A 22,973-nucleotide genomic window follows, 5' to 3' on the forward strand; every position below is an offset into this window, starting at 1 on the left:
AACAACATATTTAGACACCGTTTCGGCCAAAGAAAATTCAGAAATTGATGAATTGCTAGCTCGTGCGATATATGTTTCAGGAGCCCCTTTGGATTAGACAAGTAAAAAAGTTTGGAAAGATCTTTTTTCCAAAATAAGATGTCCTTATATGTCACCCACTTTTAATCTTTCGGTCCAGGATATTTTGAAATTAGAAAGGTTGAACGAGTTTAAGAAGACAGTAACTTCAACTGCTTTTGAAAAAAAATTCACATTTACTGCACGCATTTGAGAAAATTCAGTTAAACAAACAAAACAAATATATTTCATTAAAAATGCCTACAAACGTAAGGTGGTTTTTTATTGAATGCTTAAAAAATCTTTTGTGTATAAAGTATGCTCTCCAGATCTTAGCAGTCGATCCAGATGCAATAATAACATGAAAGAAAACAACCAAAAATTGTTTATTGGATGACAGTTTTTGGGAACAGATTTCCATAATGTATCATATATTAAAATCGATTATTAACATCGATACATCAAGATGAGTAGGACACAATTAAAAGTATTTTAATGGCAAGAATGAATAAATTGATAGAACCGATACATTTAGCTGTTAATTTATTGGAACCAGCAAATAGAGGAAGATGTTTAAAGAAAACAACCAAAAACTGTTTATTGAATGACAGTTTTTGGGAACAGATTTCCATAATGTATCACATATTAAAACCAATTAGGACTTGGATTAAATATTTTAAAGCAAATGCTCCTACAATATCAAAGGTTTTTGAGGCCTTTTTGGAAATAGAAGTTGTTATATCACGACAATTATTATCAACATCGATACTTCAAGATGAGTAGGAAACAATTAAAAGTATTTCAATAGCAAGAATGAATAAATCGATAAAACCGATACATTTAGCTGCTAATTTATTGGAACCAGCAAATAGTTAAATTATTATCAACATCGATACATCAAGATGAGCAGGACACAATTAAAAGTATTTTAATGGCAAGAATGAATAAATCGATAGAACCGATACATTTAGCTGTTAATTTATTGGAACCAGCAAATAGAGGAAGATGTTTAAAGAAAACAACCAAAAACTGTTTATTGGATGACAGTTTTTTGGGAACAGATTTCCATAATGTATCACATATTAAAACCAATTAGGACTTGGATTAAATATTTTGAAGCAAATGCTCCTACAATATCAAAGGTTTTTGAGGCCTTTTGTAAATTGAAGTTCTTATATCACGACAATTATTATCAACATCGATACTTCAAGATGAGTGGGACACAATTAAAAGTATTTTAATGGCAAGAATGAATAAATCGATAAAACCGATACATTTAGCTGCTAATTTATTGGAACCAGCAAATAGACGAAGATGTTTGAAGAAAACAAAGAAAAACTTTTTATTGGATGACAGTTTTTGGGAACAGATTTCCATAATGTATCATATATTAAAACCAATTGGGACTTGGATTAAATATTTTGAAGCAAATGCTCCTACAATATCAAAGCCTTTTGAGGCCTTTTTGGAAATAGAAGTTGTTATATCACGACAATTATTATCAACATCGATACTTCAAGATGAGTAGGAAACAATTAAAAGTATTGTAATGGCAAGAATGAATAAATCGATGAAACATACATTTAGCTGCTAATTTACTGGAACCAGATAGAGGAAGATATTTAAGCCGATAACTTTGATAAATTTGATTGCCACAGAATTTATTTTTGAAATAACTAAAAGTCATCCGAGGTATAATGATCCTGAAAATATAATTACTGAACTTGCCGAATACAAAATGAGAAACGGTTTCTTTGCAAAAGAGTTCGTCATCTCTAGTGAAAAATTAAATGGCGTTATGTGGTGGTCAAGAATCTGTTTCAGTCAAAATTTGAGCTCACTAGCTTCGGATATATTAAACTTGCCAGCATCTACAACAGCTACGAAAGGAACTTTCAGCACGTTGGTATAATCAATCAAATTTTAACAACCACAATTTAATTAATAAGAAAACAGGTTAAGAGAAAGAAAGCGCAGAAGAAAATATGGACGATAGTGATACTGTCGAATGTGGAAATGATACTGATAACTTCGTCAGAGATGAGGATGAATATGAATATGAAGGTAATCTACCACTTTCAGTACTGATTGAAAAATGAAAATTTTTTGTTTTATTTTCTCGAAATATATTTAAAATTACAAATTACGTAAAATTATTTTATTTCATGATGAACGTTAAAAACTGATACAGTTTTAGTAATATTACCGGTAATATTTTTCTTAAATTTCTGGTAATTGTGCATGACTACCTAGAACTAAAAACGTTCGGGTTTAGCCGTGTGTCAGAAAACTATTAAATTTTGGCTACAACGTACACTCCCTTCCCCGTATTAATCCTTTATATCGAGGTTTTACTGTATTGAATTTATTAAAAAAATAACCTTTTTGTTTACATCTACTATGTATGGTTGTAAAGTTTAGATTCTTAAAAGTTTGCGGCTCTCTTTTGAAATATCGTGCTCGTCATCGTTTTAAGAAAGTATGACGAACAAAAGACAATGAAGTTTGCGGTACAAAAAGCGGAAAATCGATTAAGGCTTTTGTTTTAAGAGTCGCATTTCTTAGAAAGAGGTTTACCGCCATCAGAAACGGATTAGTCTTGGCTGCTTTACATAAAATCAATGTGATGGAATAAAAACGAGTTTATTGATTTTTTAACATAATTTCTTGGTAATTTAAAGTGACCAACTGACGATTGAAATTTATTTCAAACCTACTTTTGCGACTTCCGCTAACATGGGTATTTAAATACATTCATTACCCTAAACGTTTTAAAGCTCGTACATTCGCAAACAGCCGGTTGTAGTAATGCAAGAACAAGTCTGCCACACTAACTATTCTCGAATGCGTAGTACGCTTTTAGGTATTCAGGTGTGAGTAACACGTCTCTAATTAGCTCCTGTGGTACGGCAGATAAAGTATTTAAATTAATGACGGTCAGGTTTTCCTTACACACAGAAAAGAGTGTTTGTGGCAATCCGAAAGTGCTTAAAACGAAAATTATCGACAAACGCAACCTCCAATAAAATTACCACCGGTTATTTATTAACTTACCTCTCCTCGCTGCAGATGCTTAATTAATTTTTGTATCTGTTTACTTCGGTGCATAATAAGCATAAAAAAAGTGTTAAAGCGAGCCGCAAAAGGATACATTTAAAACGAGCTATCTTGAAAATAAAGATCAGCTTTATTTCAGTTGGTCACTTAAGGTGTGTATATTCGCATCTGAAGTGAAAATAACTGTGAATAAAACAAGTAAATTAATCGGGCAGATGAACGCTGCAACATCAGTTTTATCGCAATTACCTATAAATTGGCATTTTGCGATCAACTTGACTTTTTTCCATATTAGGTACGAATCAACCATGTAAGTGGTCATTAAAATTTATACAATTAATGATTCATCAATTAAAATTTATATTTTATTGTTAGTAGTAAAAATAATAAGTATTTGATTGTGATTCTTTTCCGTGGAAAAGTGGTACATAAATGAGATAATAGTAAAAAATGTGTTAATAAGAATTGTTAATACTTCCTGTGTGGTATTCTATAGATTCTTATGAAGCTTTAGAGAACGGTGTTCATATTTAATTACCAGATACAATCGATTTCCTGATAAACATAAATCTCCGGCAACATCGTACCGACGCAAACTGGCGCTCGTAAAATTAATTACCGCACATAGAATGGGCGCCCGCATTTCAATAAACCACTAAAACGGGGCGATTGTTGCCCGAACGGCATTTCACTTCTAAACAGCCTCTTTGCTACATTTGCTTTCGCCGAACGCCGCAAACTTTAACGGAGAACGAAAAGAACTTTTCCTTCTTTCAATAGTTGTAGATCTGGAACGGTTGGCCAAAACGGCCGTCGGCCGAACGCCGGACAAGGATCGACTAGAAAAAAATTACCTTCGAGAGTAGGTAACTGTGCATATGATTGCCCGATTGTGTGTGGATTTCTCTCTGTGGACACGGTCGTGGGTGCAGCAGCGCGCGGCCGCGAAACGATTAATAATAACATCGGGTTCATTTATCTATCGTTAGTGCGGATTTATGAGCATGTACGTGTGTACCTACGGGCATCGTCGGTGCCTGCCGTTTTCTGATCGTTCTTATACTCTGTGTCCCTCTATAGATTTATTTATTATACACCGTCTGCCCTTCTGTGATAACTGTATCGACGTTTTCGCGTCGGTGCACTTAACGTATGCACCGACGGAAGTTTTTATTGATTTCCGTACTTCGCATTGAATGTGGAGTAACCATTAGGCGTAAACGATTAGAACGATCAGAAAACGAACTTTACGGCACTACTCGATTATTATTAAAACGCCTACATCTTTAACCAGGAAGCAAAGTTATATTTTAGCATTTTAAAAATTACAGGCAATTTACAGGACAAAAGTTGTGCTACTTCCCTAACTCAAATTCCTTTAAATCAAAATAGTGCATAAATGAAATATTGCTGGAATACAATCTTTAAAAGAAATATCTCAAAAATTCGCGCAACAACTCTTCACTCCAATAATTTTACACACAACCGTATCAATGGATCCAATGTAATTTTGAAATTTATTTTTTTCTGTTATACTTATAAGAAATCTTTAATTATTATTTCGTAGATTATTATATATTATTAATTTAGTTCTTTTGACAATTAAGTCAGGATAAATTTAGCACAATGTCAAACAATGTTTTCCAATTTAGCATAGAATTTAGAGAGCAAGGGTTGAATTGAAACGTTCAAAAAAATTAACTTTGCTTCGAAAGATCTAGTTGATAACAAGCGAGAAAACGTGAAAAATAACGTTTTAAATAACGTTTTCCAAACAATGTTTTTATTATCTTTGGTAATGGAGAACTTGTCAATGACCATGTGTACCATTGAAATCGATTAACTTCAGTTCAGGTTAATTTTTTTGGGGCAGGATTTTTGCTGGAGTGAAGAAATCTATCTCTCAATCTGTACCATACAAGTGATTATGATAAAATAACAAAATTCAGAGCTTTACGAAAATTTTCTCACGACCTTTTCACCTACTTCTTTACTTCAAAATATCAACAAACAATACCACTAATAGACATGTTATGCGCCAATAAATTTTTGTTAGATCAGGTAGTCCTGAAAGTTTTAAGATCATTTTCATTCAAAATTGTCAAAATTTCATTCAGCAAGACAAAATCTTCCAAATGCACTTTACAATAGCAACCGCCTTTCAGAACAATTGAATCGGACAATGATTGTACCAGCTTGCAGGAGGACTTGACCAAGTTTTGTTCATGGTGCCAATCAAATGGGTTGTTGTTAAACAATGTCAAATCATGACTTATAGAAATAAAAGAGAAGTTATTGATTATGATTAACGGCTGGAAGATACAAGTCTTAAACGTGTGTCTGAAGTTAAAGATGTGGGGGTTTGGTTCGACAGTAAACTGCTGTTCAGCGGCCACATAAGTAAGCTGTCTTCTAATGCCCTGAAAGTCGTCGGGTTTATCACTCGAAACAGCTGCGAGTTTGCCAGGTTGAGGTCAGTGTCTGCTCTCTATAAAGAGTTCGTGAGAAGTAAATTGGAGTATTGTGCAATTGTCTGGTCACCAACAACTCAGAATAACATCTCAGCAATAGAAGGGGTGCAGAGGAAATATGTTAAATATATACATTTACTAGCATTCAGGCATTATCCTCCTAGAGGAAGGGATTACTATCATGCGTTACTTCAGCGATATGATCTCAGTTCACTCGAATCAAGACGACAGCAACTGTGCGCCTCTTTTGTAAACAACTTACTGCTTGGCCATGTGACAGCACCTGAAGTTCTATGTCGATTAAATTTCCGAGTCCCAAGAATGGAGTCCAGGAACACTAAGACTTTCTTACCGTATAGGGGTAACACCAATTGGTGCCAACATTCATCACCTATCAATAGAATCATGCGCGCTTCCGATTTTGTAGATAATAGATTGTGTTAATTTTGTTTATACACACTTTTTCAATTAGATGCGGAGCATTTTAGCAGGTATTATGCCGAAGAAGCCCAAAGACTTATTGCGGGGACAGGTATTGCCTGTCGAACTGCTGATGACTTCCTGAAAGGGAACAAGAACCGTCTAGATCCCTGTTATTTTAAACCAACCAGTGTAGAAGAAATACAAGATATTATATGTATATTAAGAATCTAAAAAGCAAAAGAAGTTAAGATGTGTATGGTCTCAACACCATGGTAATAAAAAGAGTGGCGGAAAAAATATCTGCGCCTCTTTCAATAATTTTTAATAAAAATATAGAAGATGGAGTTTTTCCCACAAAACTAAAAATTGCTAAGATCACTCCAATCTTCAAAAAGTAAGACGATAATAAGTTTGCAAAGATTTGTTTAAACCCGTTATCTGATAAATGTATTGTATTGACGTTTTGTATTGCCTTTGCAAACAAATAAAGAGATATTATTATTATTATTATTATTCCAAAACAAAGTACTAAGGTGCATAGTGAATGCACCTTGGTACCTAAGAAACGCCGATCTCCATCGCGACTTGGAAGTAGCATCGATGTCATCAGAAATTGCATTATTTGCATCTAAACATGAGAAGAGAATGCACGATCATTCCAACATCGTGTCCATCCAGCTTTTCGACAACGAGGATGTTCTGCGCCGCCTTCAGAGGATGAAGCCGTTCGATTTAGTAATCCACTGGGTAAAGCTGCAAAACATTACTTTGTTTAATTTTGTGTAATGTCAAAAATAAGTAACTAATTAGTATGTATTTACTAGATGTTATACGTGTGTTATACAATTGTGCTATGCATAATATAAAAAAAAACTTGTTGGTCTAAGCAGAACAACATCAACTATGTAGTCTAATCTATCAACTAGAGCACTCTGGTGAGACTCTGAATTTCCGTGCGCCAAGTTCCAGTAATTTAACATGCCTCCAAGACCTAACCACGTCCGGAGACGTTATTAACACCTTATTTCAGCCATCTAGAATAGTTTCGTGACGATTTGGCGTGAATGCAAAGAGGCATGCATTCACCACCATAGTTCAGAAAACATGGCACTTCCGATTACCAAAGCACTCTACGGTGTAATCTGGTGTCGTACTCATGCCGAGCTATACGAAAAGCACAGTGACAAGATTTTTAAGATTATCAGAGCGTGTATTCCTTCACTCATGGGCCAACTCTGAGGAGCCGAAGGCATCTACCACACATATGTTTCTGCAGCATAGTCCAGAAGACCTGTTTTTCTTCCATAATCAAAAAGTTGATATTGTTCAGTATATCAATGCACCATCACGCTGAAGTTGAAACAAAAACCTACCTCACTATGGTATTTCAACAAAAAATGTACTTAAACAGAAGTGTACTTGTAAAAATGTATGTACAATATTTATAAAGCACTGCAAATGTGTGACCCGAACATTTCTATAGCCAGAATGTAGTACGGTTGACTTACACACACCGTACGATTTAAGCATCATCTCCGCGATTTCAATTTATAAGTTGCCAGTTTACGCCAGGTTCATTTTATACAAGCCGGAAATTTATCCTTATCTATAATAACACCCAGGCAATCGAATAAACTTGAAATTCCTTTGGAAATTATAATTATTGCTAACACAATATCTAACATTCCATCATATGAACGTTCACAGCTTGTCGTTGAACAGTTCAAAGAATTAAACTGAGATATTTTTAATAATATAATTAAAAAAAAAATAAAACTAATAATTGTATTTTTAACACAACCAATTTTGAGTAATAACCATCATCAAGACCCCAGAAGAATGTAAAAATGCACTCAAAACTAATTACAACTAAATCAAATAATTAACATTTTTAGCGAAGCAATTATCATTTGATTTAGCTTCATTTAGTTTTTAATAATCGTTCTTTTATGACGGTTGTGATTTAATCGTTCCTAAAGTTAACATTGTGTTAATTAATTTTTTGTAAAATAATTTTCAAGAATTACCATGCTACTTATAATAAACAATTATCTCTAAATAGAATCATTGATGTTTACTTTAAATTGAAAATTGTTTCTTAATTTTCAATATTGATAGGTGGAACATCAATACAATTTTATACATATTTTAAAGCATTTCTAGATTAAAATCATTATTAACCTTCTTATGTATAGTCTTCACTGTGATTGGTACTATTATAACTATTTACAGCAACAAAAAATAATTAATACTTAACCATTACACTTTAAAGATCTTATTAAGATTTTCAAATACAAAAACACACTTAAGTTAGTTTTATTATTTATCTCAAAAAAAAGAAAAAATCTTGTTAACGATAAACGAATGGTGATAGAAGTTAATTTTCATGAGTACGTCCGATCTCATCCCCTTAATAATTAGACTCAACTCATACTGTAGACGAGCTCGGAGGCGAGATTATCCTGATAACACCGGGGACGTAGGTAAGGCTAATCTAATGTTACTGTTGTCATGAGCGGACAACAGGCGTCCCGCATATCTTCTCGACTATCGCCCGTTGCCATACCGTAGCCATACATTTCCTTATTACGATTTTTGCGGCCGATTTATGGAACAACGAACTTATACTATATACTGAGAGTATAGTATACACGCTGAGCTAGCTGTAGATACGGACGCCTCCAACTTCTCTCGTTGCACTCTACCTTCTTCGTACAACCGCGACTTTCATATTAATGGCGGTAGATTGGTCTCGAGATACCAGATTATAGATGACTTTGTTTATAGCTCAATACGTGGGGCACATAAGTGCTCGGCCGGGCCGTTTCTACTAGATCGCGAGAGGGCAACAAGTTGCCCCGGACGCGTACAGGATGTTCCAGAAGTGTGGGTTGCTTATGGAACACTTAAACCAGCACTTCCTGGCACGAGCTCGTGTTGTAATTACAGCGCGAGCTAAATTGTACGGTTTTGGAAAATCATGGTTAAGTAGTTTTCAACGAACGGATATGTTATTGGTTTCGATCAACTATTTATGGGCTACACCGCTTAAATAGGAAACGTAATTTTTAATTATAGAATCGATCGAAAATGATATCTCGTCTAATATTAAAACTAAGGTAATTTGAAATCACTGTCGACCAACAGAAACGTTAGTAGATCCATTCATTGTTAAAATAGATAAAGATATATGCAATTATAACTAGAGGCAATTGTATGTATTGAACAATACATCGTATAAATGCAGTTATCCATTGGAAACAATCTTATTCGTATATTATCTTGATGTCATTTATTAAATCTTTTCAATCCTCTTCAAAAACTTTTTTTAATCATTCCGTAATTTATACGAATTTAAACATCTAACTGAATAATAACATATTACCATTAGAAACAGAATAGTCTGAAATGTCTTGTTATAAAAAGAAGAGTTGATTCTAGAGTTAAAACTTGAATTACCTGTAAAAATGACCCTACACGATTATTCAAACTGTCAGTACTTCCAAATACTGGCAATTTGGTTGATCATGTAGGGGCAATGTTGATGGAATGATGAGAATAGAACATGCATAATTCTTTCTATCAGATTAATCCACGCCTGTTTACGCTCCTAAAATAGTGGGGAAATTATCATATAACTCCTTTTTGTATATTGCTTTCAGCATGTTTGCGTTCCTGATATAGTAAGTAATATTCGTTGTTGGGCAGAGAATTCTGTTTTAAACCACTTTAATTTCTTCACGTCATTGTGTTTAGCTTGTAACTTGTTTGTTACTCCTTTGACCTCAAGGTATGTATTTTACCCCATTATAGGCTTGTTTTTTCTTATGGACAAATTCTAATGAGATGTGCAGTTTGCTATACACTGGCTCTACGTTTCTCAACCCCAAATTGATCGATCTTTTTCTTCGTCTTCTTTTTGTAGTAGTTCCATCAGAATTCTCACCATCATTTTGAAAACCCCAGTCTGTAGTTCCGAACGGGTTGTAATTAATGGATCTTCGATTTTAGGATTTTAGCATTCTAAAAATATCCTTTCAACTTCATTATTTCATTAACTTTATGACTTGCAATTTCGGGAAGCATCTTCTGTGCACATTCTGCATATATGGTGCTTGGTACATCATATATTTTTGGTGCTTCTGTGAATTTAGTCTGTCCATTCTAATCTCTTTTCCTGTAACTTTGAATCCTTGTGAATTTACTTTGTGAATATTTTCATCAAGAGCTCTTTATTGTCCAATAGATTTCCAAATTGACTTGAATAACACTTGAGTTCTGGTACCCTTCTAAGCTTTGTCGTAAAGAGGGTTTGGTTAACGACTTCATTTTTTAGATGAGTGCAGTAGATTGTACTTTCTTTTTGATATAAATTCATCGTTTGGTTTGTTCTTTGCCAGCAACCCATGTTGCCAAACTTACTTGTTTTCTATGTTCCCACATCCATGCTTCGAGAGTTGTCCCTTCTCTTCACCTTCTTGTCTAAGCAGTTCAAGCAGAAAGCAGTAGACTTAGTGTGATGAATTGTTCCCCAATTGTGAAATTGTTCACACTAATCGCTATTTTTCATGAAATTTGCAGTTTCGGGAAACACCATCTCAGCTGTTATACACTGTTTCATATTTATGTTTTGTCTTTCAATAAACGATTTTACCATTGACAAAAGCTTATTAAAAGTATTGTCGCTCATGTGAAAATATTTAATTTTTATAACCTTTTTCATCGGTCTGCAAAATGCAGAGTACTATACTCGTTTTCTTAACCATTCTTTTGCCCTAACATTTTACAATACGTTTTATACCACAAGATAAAGTAATTGAGACGGACGCCTTCTGTATATTATACATTTCTCTTTTATACAGGTTAAATACTATAAAAAATACTGATGAAGATTCAAATAAAAACTCTCAGTGTCAGGAATGATAGTCTAATTGATTTTAACATATCATTATTTTCTCGGTGTTTATTAACGATAAGTTTAAAAAAAAGCATCACTTCTTAGATTTTTCGAAGAGCTGAAAAACGCGTTGTGTTCAGAAAATACAGAAACTGAAAATCAGTCTACTCCAACACATCTAAAATCAACAAATGCCTTTCCTGCTCTTCTGAAACGTAATCGGAAAATATCATGAAATGTTAAACTATATGCGGAGTAATTGATAAACTTGATGAAATAGCGTAAAGAAATAACAGTAAAGCAGATGATGAATTCGACATATTAGGCAAATATATCGCTTTACGATGCAGTCATCTGCCAGGAACAAATTGAAACTGTAATAAGCCAATAGCGATTGCTGGCCTTGAGACAGTCCCAGTATCATATAGTCCATCACTACACAGTAAAAAATGGATGTAAAAATACATTATACTACATTAAACTACAAGATTGACTTATGAAATAATACATAAATTAACAACGTAATTTTCGAAATCCAGTTAATACCAAGTAAAATGACAGGAAATTAGTATATTTACAAAATATTACATTTTTTTAATATGAATTACACAAAGCATTGTAAACTATAGGAAAAACCTGTAAATAAATGGAAAATCAAGTAAAATAATGTAAATGTATTTAATAAATTGGGAAATCATGTAATATTGTTAAAAATTACTATTACGAACATGTAAAATACGGGATGGCCCCACCACTTTCTGCGTTCAGTCGGTCGAATAGCGTTGCAACTACGCACAACGCGTTGACATCATTGTGCCGAGTACAATCTAATAACGTATGAATCATCGAACGTTATACGCGCTCTCTTATAATAATAATAATAAACCACTTTAATCTGTCCATTTAGTGTTTGGTTGTTTGGTGCCCTTTAGTACGTATACAGGTGTACACAAAGTTTTTGTGTTCCAAGTTTGCCGTCTGTTAAAATTGTAAAAGTTTACACTTTTTTCACTATTCTTTTAATGCTTTTGTACTGTAAAACATTATAACAATTGTGGAAAAACTATTGGCTTTCATAATTTGGACATAAAACGAATTTGGATAAGTAGAACTTCCATAATGACATTCATATTTTTACATTTATTTAACCTTACAATTATGTAAATGTACAGGGCTGAATAATGAATTATTACATAGCAGACGAACTACAATATTCATAGCACAAGTAATTTTAGTAATTTTACATATAAATATAGCCATTTTTACGTATTAATACGTGTACATTACCTGGGTTAAGAAGTAAAATTACATCAATCACAAACGAAAAGTACAAACATAGAAATGGAAAATGCGCTTGTTTAGATATGTATTTATTTTGCTATTACATACGTGTAACTTTTTACATGAATATCTATGGCAATAAATTACCAGTACTGGACCATGTAATTATTTTTTACTGTGTAGCATTTTGACCATTTCAGTATCATTAATCTCTATCGCCATCGCTTCCAAACAACATAGATGGAGAATATTGGTCGTCGGATTTAGATCAATCATGCAAGAGACTACAATACCGTCAGAATTCGCAGAAGTTATCTAATATAGTTACTGTAACCTAAATTTTTATTCTTACTTCAACTCTCAAAAAATTGAAACGGTATTTTTAGGTACTTTTTAAGAAGCAAGCGTTGAGGCAGTTTTAATTTTGGTGCGATTGCTTATCGCATTACTGTATTATGTTTTTTATACAACCCTGCATTTTTGACAACAAATCGTCAAGTTGTTCTTCAGCCATTTTAAAATAATTTCTATATCCTTCCTTATCCTCTAATGCTAGCTCCTTTAGCAAGGTTTTTGATGCTTAGAATTTATTTCTTTAAACTCAAAACGATAATTCTTACCACTTTTGCTCACAGTTTTCATTATGTTTCAAAGGTTATAAAAAACATAAGAAACTTTAAAACAAATTTTGATGAAAAATATTTTTAAAAATCTTTAGTTTGCCTAGGAAATTATAGTTTGACTTATTTTGGGTATTAACTATAACAGTAACATTTACATTCGATCAAACTCATATATTGAACACCTGTATAAATGCAAAGCCCGCATTACGACTTCTCATTTAGTATCTTGACTGTCGGCGCGAAAGCAATTTGGTTTTGATTAATAGGTCATAGGTAAATAGTGTGTGTTTTTCGTACGATAAATCATAATTTCGCGCAATTACGTCGGACATGTTAATTTCGTATTCGTTACCAGCTATTAGCCTACGAGGGATTCACTATCAGGGCTGGTATGAAATAATGCTCTCTGTACGAAGAAATAAGAGTCTGCAATTTCAGTTTAATTAGCGTATTAAAAACGGAATAAGAAAACGTCAACCGCAAAAATTGTATTCGTTCGAAATATTTTGAATATCTACGTAATAAGAAGGTTTAAGAATGTAATAATATAAAAGAGAAAATAACTTTTATAATTAAGATAAATGGACTTTCGATAAAATAGTAAAATAAAAAAATAAATTGATTTATGAAAAGTAAATGACGTGATAACATAGACGAAAGTTTCACATAATTTATAAGAAATCTTAACTATGTCCTGTTTATTTAATACGACGCCCGTAGATATAATGAGGCAGGAAATTGAATGGTTATGTCAACGATCAGATAAGATATGTAAATACGAACATTTCTGAATATGACTACGAAAAGCGCACGAAGGATCATGTAAAATAAATATTGTAGTTACGGTTTAAACACACCACAAAACGTTTTCATTACTCCGTTTGATCGAAATGCCTGAAGAATTTCATTATGATCGTAAACTTTATTACGTTTAAGATCTAAGTAAAAGCTATGAAGTAATGTTATTTAATGTTTTATACGTTTCCAAATGTTATAAAATCCAAAACGAAGACAGGATTTAATTGGTTTCAATAAGAATATTATGGTTTACCAAGAGACCACCGACCATGCAATAGTCTCTGAATTGTCTAAGACACTAAGCTAAAGATTATGAGTCATACTTATTAAATGGAGAAACTGAATCATTTTAATTATAGACCGTTGGGCGGGTGATTGCAACAACGAATTACCACAGTCGAAAGTGTAGTTTAGGTCTAAAGCCTTTTCTTCACCTCTTTTCGATCAACTGCCACGCTCCAGAACGGCTAATTGACGGTGTTGAGCGCCTCCATTCACCACCGGGTTCGAGCTTCCTTTCTTTATCGCCACCGCAGACAATGAGGAGAAGGACGAGGGCCGATTTAAAAAAAATACACCGTGTACGTGTCCGATCGGTTTAAGAAGTCGTCGGGTTCCGCGCCGGTAATGGAACCACTTTTGATGGTACCCAACTGGTCAGCACCATCGACCGAGGAAGGCCGGATTGAAAACAGTGGTTTTGTACAACAGTGAATCACGGTAAAATTGATTTGGATTTTTTCCCAACAACCGATGTTCGATCTCATTCATCTATTTACCCTTTTTCGGTGTGCCGCATAATGGAACGTTTTTTACTTAATTTAATTTAGTGGTGACGCGAGAGGTGCGACCGCGAATGCGACTTGTAAATAGGATAGTAGTTTTTCGAAAAACGGGATCGGTTTTTATACCGAGACCGAGTGATGAGGAGGCAATATGTTACTTTGATGCGGTCAAAATATCCATTAAATACTAATGGATAGATATTTAGGTTTGTCATCATTTAAAAAATCTTTGCTAAAAAGTTCTTCAGAATATTCTATCGAATAGAAACTATTATACAATGGAATTATTGTTCATTACTGCTTAATAGTTTAAAAGCAGTACAATGAAAATAGTTGTATTTATAGCATTATATAGTAAATGACTATTCTACATTGATTCCGTTACTTAAATTAAGCTCGATTTGGTAGTCAAGCCTTAAGGAAATCTTATCAACAATTTACTTATAAGATAAAATAATTTTACAAGAATGAGTCGACTGGTAAATACATTTTACAGATTTCACTGTTGAAAAATATAGATACCTATAAGTAACAATATTACTTAAAAAATATCTATAGTAGTAGATAATTCACATGACATATTTAGATAACATTTTAAACAAATATTTCTTTGCCGTGATATATAAATTTAAGTAACATAAATCCTAACATTTTGACGTTACTTTCAACTTTACTAGTATACTTGTGGTATGTGAAATCATTTTTTATCAGTTTTGCATAATCAATATGCCTATTACTTGAATTTGAGAACATTAAAACTATACAGAATTCATTACAATTTTTTGAATTACCCCCGAAAATTCAATGATAACATCACCAAGTAGGCATTCTTGCAAGGTCAAACTCAATACGCCCAACAGATTGCGGAAGGTTGCCTGTATTATTGAAAGAAGAACCGATCGAAGAACTTAAAGGGATTTCTAGCTTACACAATTTTGTCAGTAAGAAATATTACACACAACTGTTTGATTAAATCAGTTGTAATACTATGCTCCTTATGAAATCCACACAATGCAAGGTGAACTTTCAACAACAGAGAATGATAATTATTGCGTAGTACCGGTGTTTTCATTTGGGCAATGTGTACAATGTTTCAACTTTTCAGATATATTATAAAGTTTGTATCGATGGAGAAATTGAAGATATGAGTTGGAAGATACGCATCCGGGTTTTTACAACGAAATGGGTAACCTCAATACCAATTTCAATCCATATCAGAGTCAACCATAGCTGCCAAAACTTTCCAAACAGCTTAAAGTATTGATACAAATAAACAAGATAAGAATGAGTTTTTAACATTTTTGCATTTTACATTTTATATTTCGATGGGTAGCGCCTGTCAAATATTTTAGCTCTGTCATACATTCTTACTGTCATTATTTACAAAAAGCAATTGAAGAAATTCAAGCAAGCATGCGTAAAACGGCGTACCCTTTCGGCAACTCTAAAACGACAATGAAGCGACAACTATAGCAAACATAGTCTCTGGTTCTCAAGTCATTTGTACCTTTCGTCTAGTGGGTCACCGATTGTAAGAAACGAAACTCTGAAGAATTGGTTTAGGGGCAGGTCATTCCCTTGCACGCTACATGCCCTTGACTTATAGAACTGTATATATACGATCCTCTCCTTCGTGAGGGAAGAACACTGGCTTTGATTCATCCATTCCATTTCATGAACGTACTCCCCGCATAGCTTGGCTCGCGTACGACGACTAATTCCTGGTTAAACGCTGCAACGACCCACAGTGTCACGTGTCCTCAACTACATGGGATGGAAGTATGACATTCTTGCATCAGCAGTAGATCATGACGAAACTATACCGGATAGCTGAAGTACTGTGTTACTCAGGGAACGTGAGGAATGGTCTAGAATTCGAAGGTATCCAAGGGGACAAATCTATGGCTACTTTACCGCAACATTTTCCGTGTGGCTCTGGGCATATATACTGTTGGCGCTGGACACATCCGATTCACCATTCGATATACGGTTATCCCATTCTATTCAGCGAAACCACTATCAACGAAACTCACCTCCGTCACCGTGTAAAATTTAGTGGGTACTTTTAATATATTTTTCAAAATAAAAAGATATACAGGATATATAAATACAAATTCAAAAACGAAATCAAAATACTACTAATTAACTGATTACAGATGTATTCTGATATATCCTTCTCAACCTCGATTACGCTTATCTTACCTTTCCCATTGTACTCTAATATACAGTTACCTGCTTTCATACATCTCTTACTTCATCTTTTATGACTTCATGATTCACCACTTCACCCGCTTGCTTATTACACATCTTTTCCTTTACCTAACCATCTGATTTTTACAGACTCTTCTTGTTTTTTCACATTCTTACTATCATTCACCTCCTTACTTCTCTATATACTTCGTTGCTAGACGTCCTATTGTGGTATTGTTGTACACAATACATTTCAGCTTAATCGTACCCAATACGGTCTGTACAAATACTGTTGTCTCCATAATTCATACTCTAAAAAACTAACTAATTTGCATCTTTTAATACTGTATACTGTCCCGCTGAATATTGCCACCATTGTTGTAAAGATCCCAACTATGGATCCCGTTAAACTGCTTCACATATTCATCTCTACATTTCCGCAAATCTGTTTCTCCTATTTCACAATAATATCACTCACATCCCATAGATCATCATGCCCATTCGCCTTTCTTAACCTTCAACCATATCCAATTCGCCGCCCCGGGAATCAAGTGTGGAGATGTCTACCGGAAACTTTTTACATAGCATCCCTTGGCTTCATTCTGAAGACCCCGTTGCCCATAACAGGAATGGCCCCACACCCTCTGCACTATCAATTTGTTGGAAATATTGAATTGGGCAGTAATGATACTATGTATATAAGAGTATTAGATTCGTAACACTCCACAAGTTTTGTTGAGAACAGCCGATGGGCAGCTGTAAAGGTACGATTTCCATAGGGAGTTAATGCAAAGTCCTCCAAAATAAGAAAGAAATGAAAAAGCTTCAAAAACAACAGCCAGGAGAAATGGATGGTGTTATGTATTTGAGCATATTTTTGGATGATAAAGTTGCTAAGTTCCCGTTTCCCCGCGACTATGGACAGCCTTATAGATACCCTTCGAAATTGTCGAAAGGTGCGGCCCTAGCGGCAATTTGGTCGAAAAAATTTGTGAATCTTGAATGATGTGTGAATGGGTGCCTAATGGACAGTCTATAGAGTCAAATGTGTGGTAGTAGACTTCGACTCAACGATTTCGGTGAGTTCGCCGAGAAGCGAGACATCGTGGCTCTAGGCCCAAAACCCTGATAATAATAATATACATAGATTATCCCATATCAAGATTACACTAAAACTACTACTACTTGCATTTCAACGGCACAATGAATAAGACCATAATTTGAAAATTGTACAATCAATAAAGGGCAGTGCAGAAGAATCCCATCCAGATTCAAGTCATACAGTAAGGTCAATGAGAAAAATGTTGCGTTTGTTGGCTAAGTAATACAGATAAGTTCAGGGAAGCACGAAAATAATTAGCAGAATGCGAGAAAGCGAAGCGTAGCTCTCTAATGAGAAAACTATCGGTATACATGGTATTAGAGGTTGCTCGCAAATCGGTTCACTTAAAAATAATTGAAATTTAAAGTCTGTATAATAATACCTGAAATATGAATTCTTCAATATTGTGATTTCGAATCAATTTTCAATCGTTCAATTTACTGCTTATGGTACAAAACAGATAAATTTTCTATCCTTGTTGAGGAGGAATATTCTTTTTTGAGGGGTCGAACAACATAGTTCAAGTTTCCAAATCGTGATAGTGTCTAAATGTTCCACGCACACCACATTTTTTGTTTTAACTCTTCCAGTTGTAATATTGATCAAGTTTAAATTCTGCATGATTTAAATAGATTTAAAAGATTTAAATCAACTATTTCACATTGATATTCATTTCTTCATTTCTTTTCTTTTTTCCTTTGTCCCCTTTTATCCTCTTGTTTTGATCAAAAATAGATTCGAAATCGTCCTATTCGGTGAAATGACTTTATTCATTAGGTTTGTTCAGTTACTTCAGATATGAGGACAGTTATTCATTTCTTTATAACGTTTTACTTATAAGTCTAGCTTAAAAGATCTTGAGTGCTTAACTTTCCTGCAGCTTCTCTATAATTAATGGTGATTTCTTCTATGTCTCACTGGTAATGGTTTCACTTCTCTCGATAAATAATGTTGTGTTTGATGTAAAGTCATTTGCCTCGCGGCAAGTGTTCTAAAGGTGATGTGTTTGTTGATGATTGCAATTTGATTGCAGATCTTTTTATATCTATAGACGGGGAAGTACGTAATATCCTTTTGAAATTGTAAAATATCTATTGCAGAGGAATGGTACATAATTAAAGACAAATTTCCCAAAAAGACATCACACTTCCAGCTTGTTATATGTATAAGTCATCTATTCCAAAGTCTAAAGTATAAATATTTAATTTTCATGTTGATATAATTTAAATATTAAACGTTAATACAAATTTAATATAAAACTGATTATGAGATTAGTTTTAGAATTCTCGCTTTCTAATATGTTTTCTATGCCACAACAAATAATCACAACGCATACAAATAAAGAGTAAGTTAACACCTACTTTTCTTGGTATGATTGCGATCAACAATTCATTTTGTACAAACATTAATATATCAGCAACGCGAGAAAGCAATAAGTTATCTATCGGAACGAAATTGTGAAAAGCAAAAAAAATTCTTTGTACATTTAATTTATAACAATCGTCGTCGTTGGTGAAACAGATATGGGTCGTACGGCAAAGAGAACTAATTACCGGGTATCGCCTCTGCCTCGGTAGAAAGTCGTTCAATTAGATCGTAGGCGGACCAGGAGGCATAGCACCAGAGTGAAAGAGAGAATTCTTATTACGACCGTGGCCGTATATCTCTCGCTTTGAAGAGAGATAAATTGCCGCGAATAAATAGAATTTAGATTACCGGTTGTTCTGGGGACCCCGTTGCTGTTGTTGTTGTTGTCGCGCGAGCCTCACCAAGAACTAAGCGCGGTTTCTTCGGGCTGCTGCCGACCTAACGAAGCCACTTTGTGTTATAATGAGGAACGCCGTCGTAATAGCGTTTACAAATAACCGGCGAGAGACATTTCTCGCCTTTAATAAAACCCATTATAATAAACCATTCCGCGGCGTATTTGCTTACCATTGCATTATGCGGATACGGTGCTTAGTCTGTAATTTACCGTACGTGGTATTGGGTTTTCGTTTATCTCGATGCCATTAGATATAAGGTAAATACTGTCTCGTGGTTTATATTTCCTTAGATTACTACTATCTATAATATGTATCTTTTCCTATACGTTTCTATATTTTAAATAAAACTGTCACAAATAGAAATATCTTCTGAATTTAAAATTCTAAACTCTGATTATCAATTCAACTTCAATTAAGCACATTTTTAATGGTCATTGTTAAATTATTTAAAATAGATTTAACTTCTTTAGATTGCGTTTCAAATACTAATAAAAGAACGTTGTGTCGTAGATAACGAACGTATACGGTACGTTGCCGTGTTCCCATCGATATGTATCTGGTTCATGTCCAATCCGTTTTACAACTTGCACGATAACATCTCAACCACAGCCACCATCTCTATTAATTGTCATCGTGGGTGTAACTATATCGCCGATGTCTTCCTTTTTGCCACATAGAAATGAACGCTCGCCTTTTCAAATAGAGGTGTCTGCAGCAATGTACGACTTTGAAAACGAATCTCGCGTATTAGATAATATAAGGCGAGATAAGATCGCGTAAGTCCAAATATTCAAATGAGTTTAATTGCTAAAAACGCAAAACGCAACTTGCGTGTCCAACATCGACTAATATGTTAAGCGCAATAAATACTCAACTTTCTAATGTCGAGTGCTAATTAACTGCGCCAGTTTATTGTTTTATATCGGCCAAACGTGCGGATTAAGTGAAATACCGTTTAATATAGTACCATGTAATTATACACCTTACCACAGACTGCTTAAATTTATTATCGTAAGAATTTTCTGTAATTAGTTTATGGTGATGTGAAAATTGTCCCAGAAATTGTACAATACTGTATGTGTTCATTACACTAAATGTTTATTAATATCGCACCCATTCATTAAAAATCATAATAACCATGATCCTGAAGTATAAATATAAATCTTGTGAGCTGAGAACACTTATTTTCTTAGTTTATGTGTCATTCCATAGATGAATTTGGTGTAAAATTCCGGTAAATGCCTTATATGATTTAAGAGGATATGTTGAAACATATTTATATCCTATAAATTTTGTAAGTTGAGAATACAAGGGTTTGAACACAAGAAGACACTATACTACATAACGACGGAGGAGGTGGCAGAAGCAATGACGAAAAGCAAAATCGGGAAAACGCCAGGTCCAAACAACATCAGAAATGAACTCTTAAAACATGGAGGGAAACCGCTAACTGATCAACTAAGAAAACTTTAACTTTAAAACTTTAACATTATCCAGGCAAGTGCCAAAGGATTGGAAGCAAAGTATTATATATAGCTATTGGATACCACCATGAAGGTTTTCACATAACTTCTCTTTTCACATAACAATATCACCAAACCAGTACCCGGGCGAAAGGAACAACCAGGGTTCCGGAAGAACCGGTCAAAAAAAAAACGTCATTTTCGTAGTCAATCAAATCGCCAAAAAGGCACTGGATTCAATAAACAAGCATATATTTATTTCGTGGATCTCGAAAAGGCATTCGAAGGAGTCAAGTTCTCCGACGTGCTGAGAGTCCTCGTTGCAAAAAATATACACCCGAACATCATCGAAATATCTAAACACAGATAACAACACAAAACTAAGAACCCGAACTGGGAAGAACCAGAAATCAACATCAAAGCCAGAATCCGACAGGGCGACAACCTCAGTCCACAAGTGTTTAACATTCTAATGGACACTATAATAAAGGACCTATATGGAGTAAACGATGGATACACACTGGAACGAACAACAATAAAGATTGTGTGCTTTGCAGACGACGCGTCGTCTGCAAAGCACGACGCATCATCATCGCAGAATCAGAGAATGGACTATAACGGCTTCTAAACGCTTTCAACGAAGGTAAACATGACGATCGTGACCAATAAAACGAAAAACATGGTCATCACAAAATCACCCACGATTCTCTCTGATTTGTATTCTCGGAATACAAATCAATGCATATGGGGACCTAAAGAACATCGTCACAAAACAAGCCATAAAGACAACAGGAATATCAGGCGCACTTTGCAACCCAATATAGAGGAATAAACATCAAGAGACACACTTGAGAACAATCGAAAAATGCAACACCCGGACAGACAGCTGAACCTCAGTACCACAGAAGAAGAATGTTAGCAGATACTATTTTACTATCTCTCATTGCATTCATATCTGCAATGAAGACATGGTGAAACCATAACCATCACCTTGATTGTACCACTAACGGGAGAGAAACCAACACATTCTTTTTATTTATTACATATACCAGTGCCGGCACCTAGTGCCGGCGCTAGCAAATGAAGCGCCAGGGTGCGGGAACCGGAGTGGCGCCCCCCCCCCCAAGCATTTTGGGAGGAATGCGGGGAAAAAATTAAAAATTCATTTTAATTTAAAAAAATTAAAAATTGCATTTTAATTAAAAAAATATATATAATCAAAGAAATATAAATAAACTTAAAAAAGACTGGAATAATCATAATCCATATTTCAGCAAAAATCTAAGAATTATACTGGTGAAAAGCCAAACTTAAGGGAATAGTCGGGAATACTCACTAATAAGGTTAATTTGCCAGAAAAAGTCTAAAATTGCAATAGTTATAAACTAGACTTCAGCAAAAAACTGGATTTACATTGTTCAAAGTAGACATGAAGTTTGAAATTATTGTTCAGAGAAAACAAAAAATTGATTATAAACCAAACATGATTTTTCATGGCAATACTTATGTGTTCAATAAAAGAATGCGAAGAATATGAACAAGAAACCAATGGAGTTGTCTTGTTGTTGCACAGGACAGGAAATCACCAATACGGAAACTTAGCCAATACACTAACAGGACAGAGATCCTAAACAATCAATCATTTACAGTTAAATTTTAACAAGTGGTACCCCACATTTAAGTAATAATCAACTCACCTGTTTAGTCATCAGCCTAATGAATTTTAATATTTCCTTCATTGTACCATTGGTACCAATTCTCTGGAATTCATAAGACCATTGTCCAGACAGTTAACAATTTCGTATGGAATCTGGTTATTCTATCATCGACTATTATCCGGTGTATGTCTCAGCTCCGGATAGATATGCAGTCTAGTGACATATCACGTAGCGTTTAAGGCTAATTTGAATTAGATATGGTTGCAATCAGATTAGTTCCAGCTTATTTTGGCAAGATTCTCGACGAAGGCCACCAGACGATCTTTCAAAAAAGCGACGCGTCTTCCGTGAATACACCCAGTTGTAGAAGAACTTACTTGTGATACGATATCAGATAAGGGA

The sequence above is a fragment of the Onthophagus taurus genome, chromosome 1 (genome assembly GCF_036711975.1).
Source record: "Onthophagus taurus isolate NC chromosome 1, IU_Otau_3.0, whole genome shotgun sequence".
NCBI classification, from domain to species: Eukaryota; Metazoa; Arthropoda; class Insecta; order Coleoptera; family Scarabaeidae; genus Onthophagus; species Onthophagus taurus.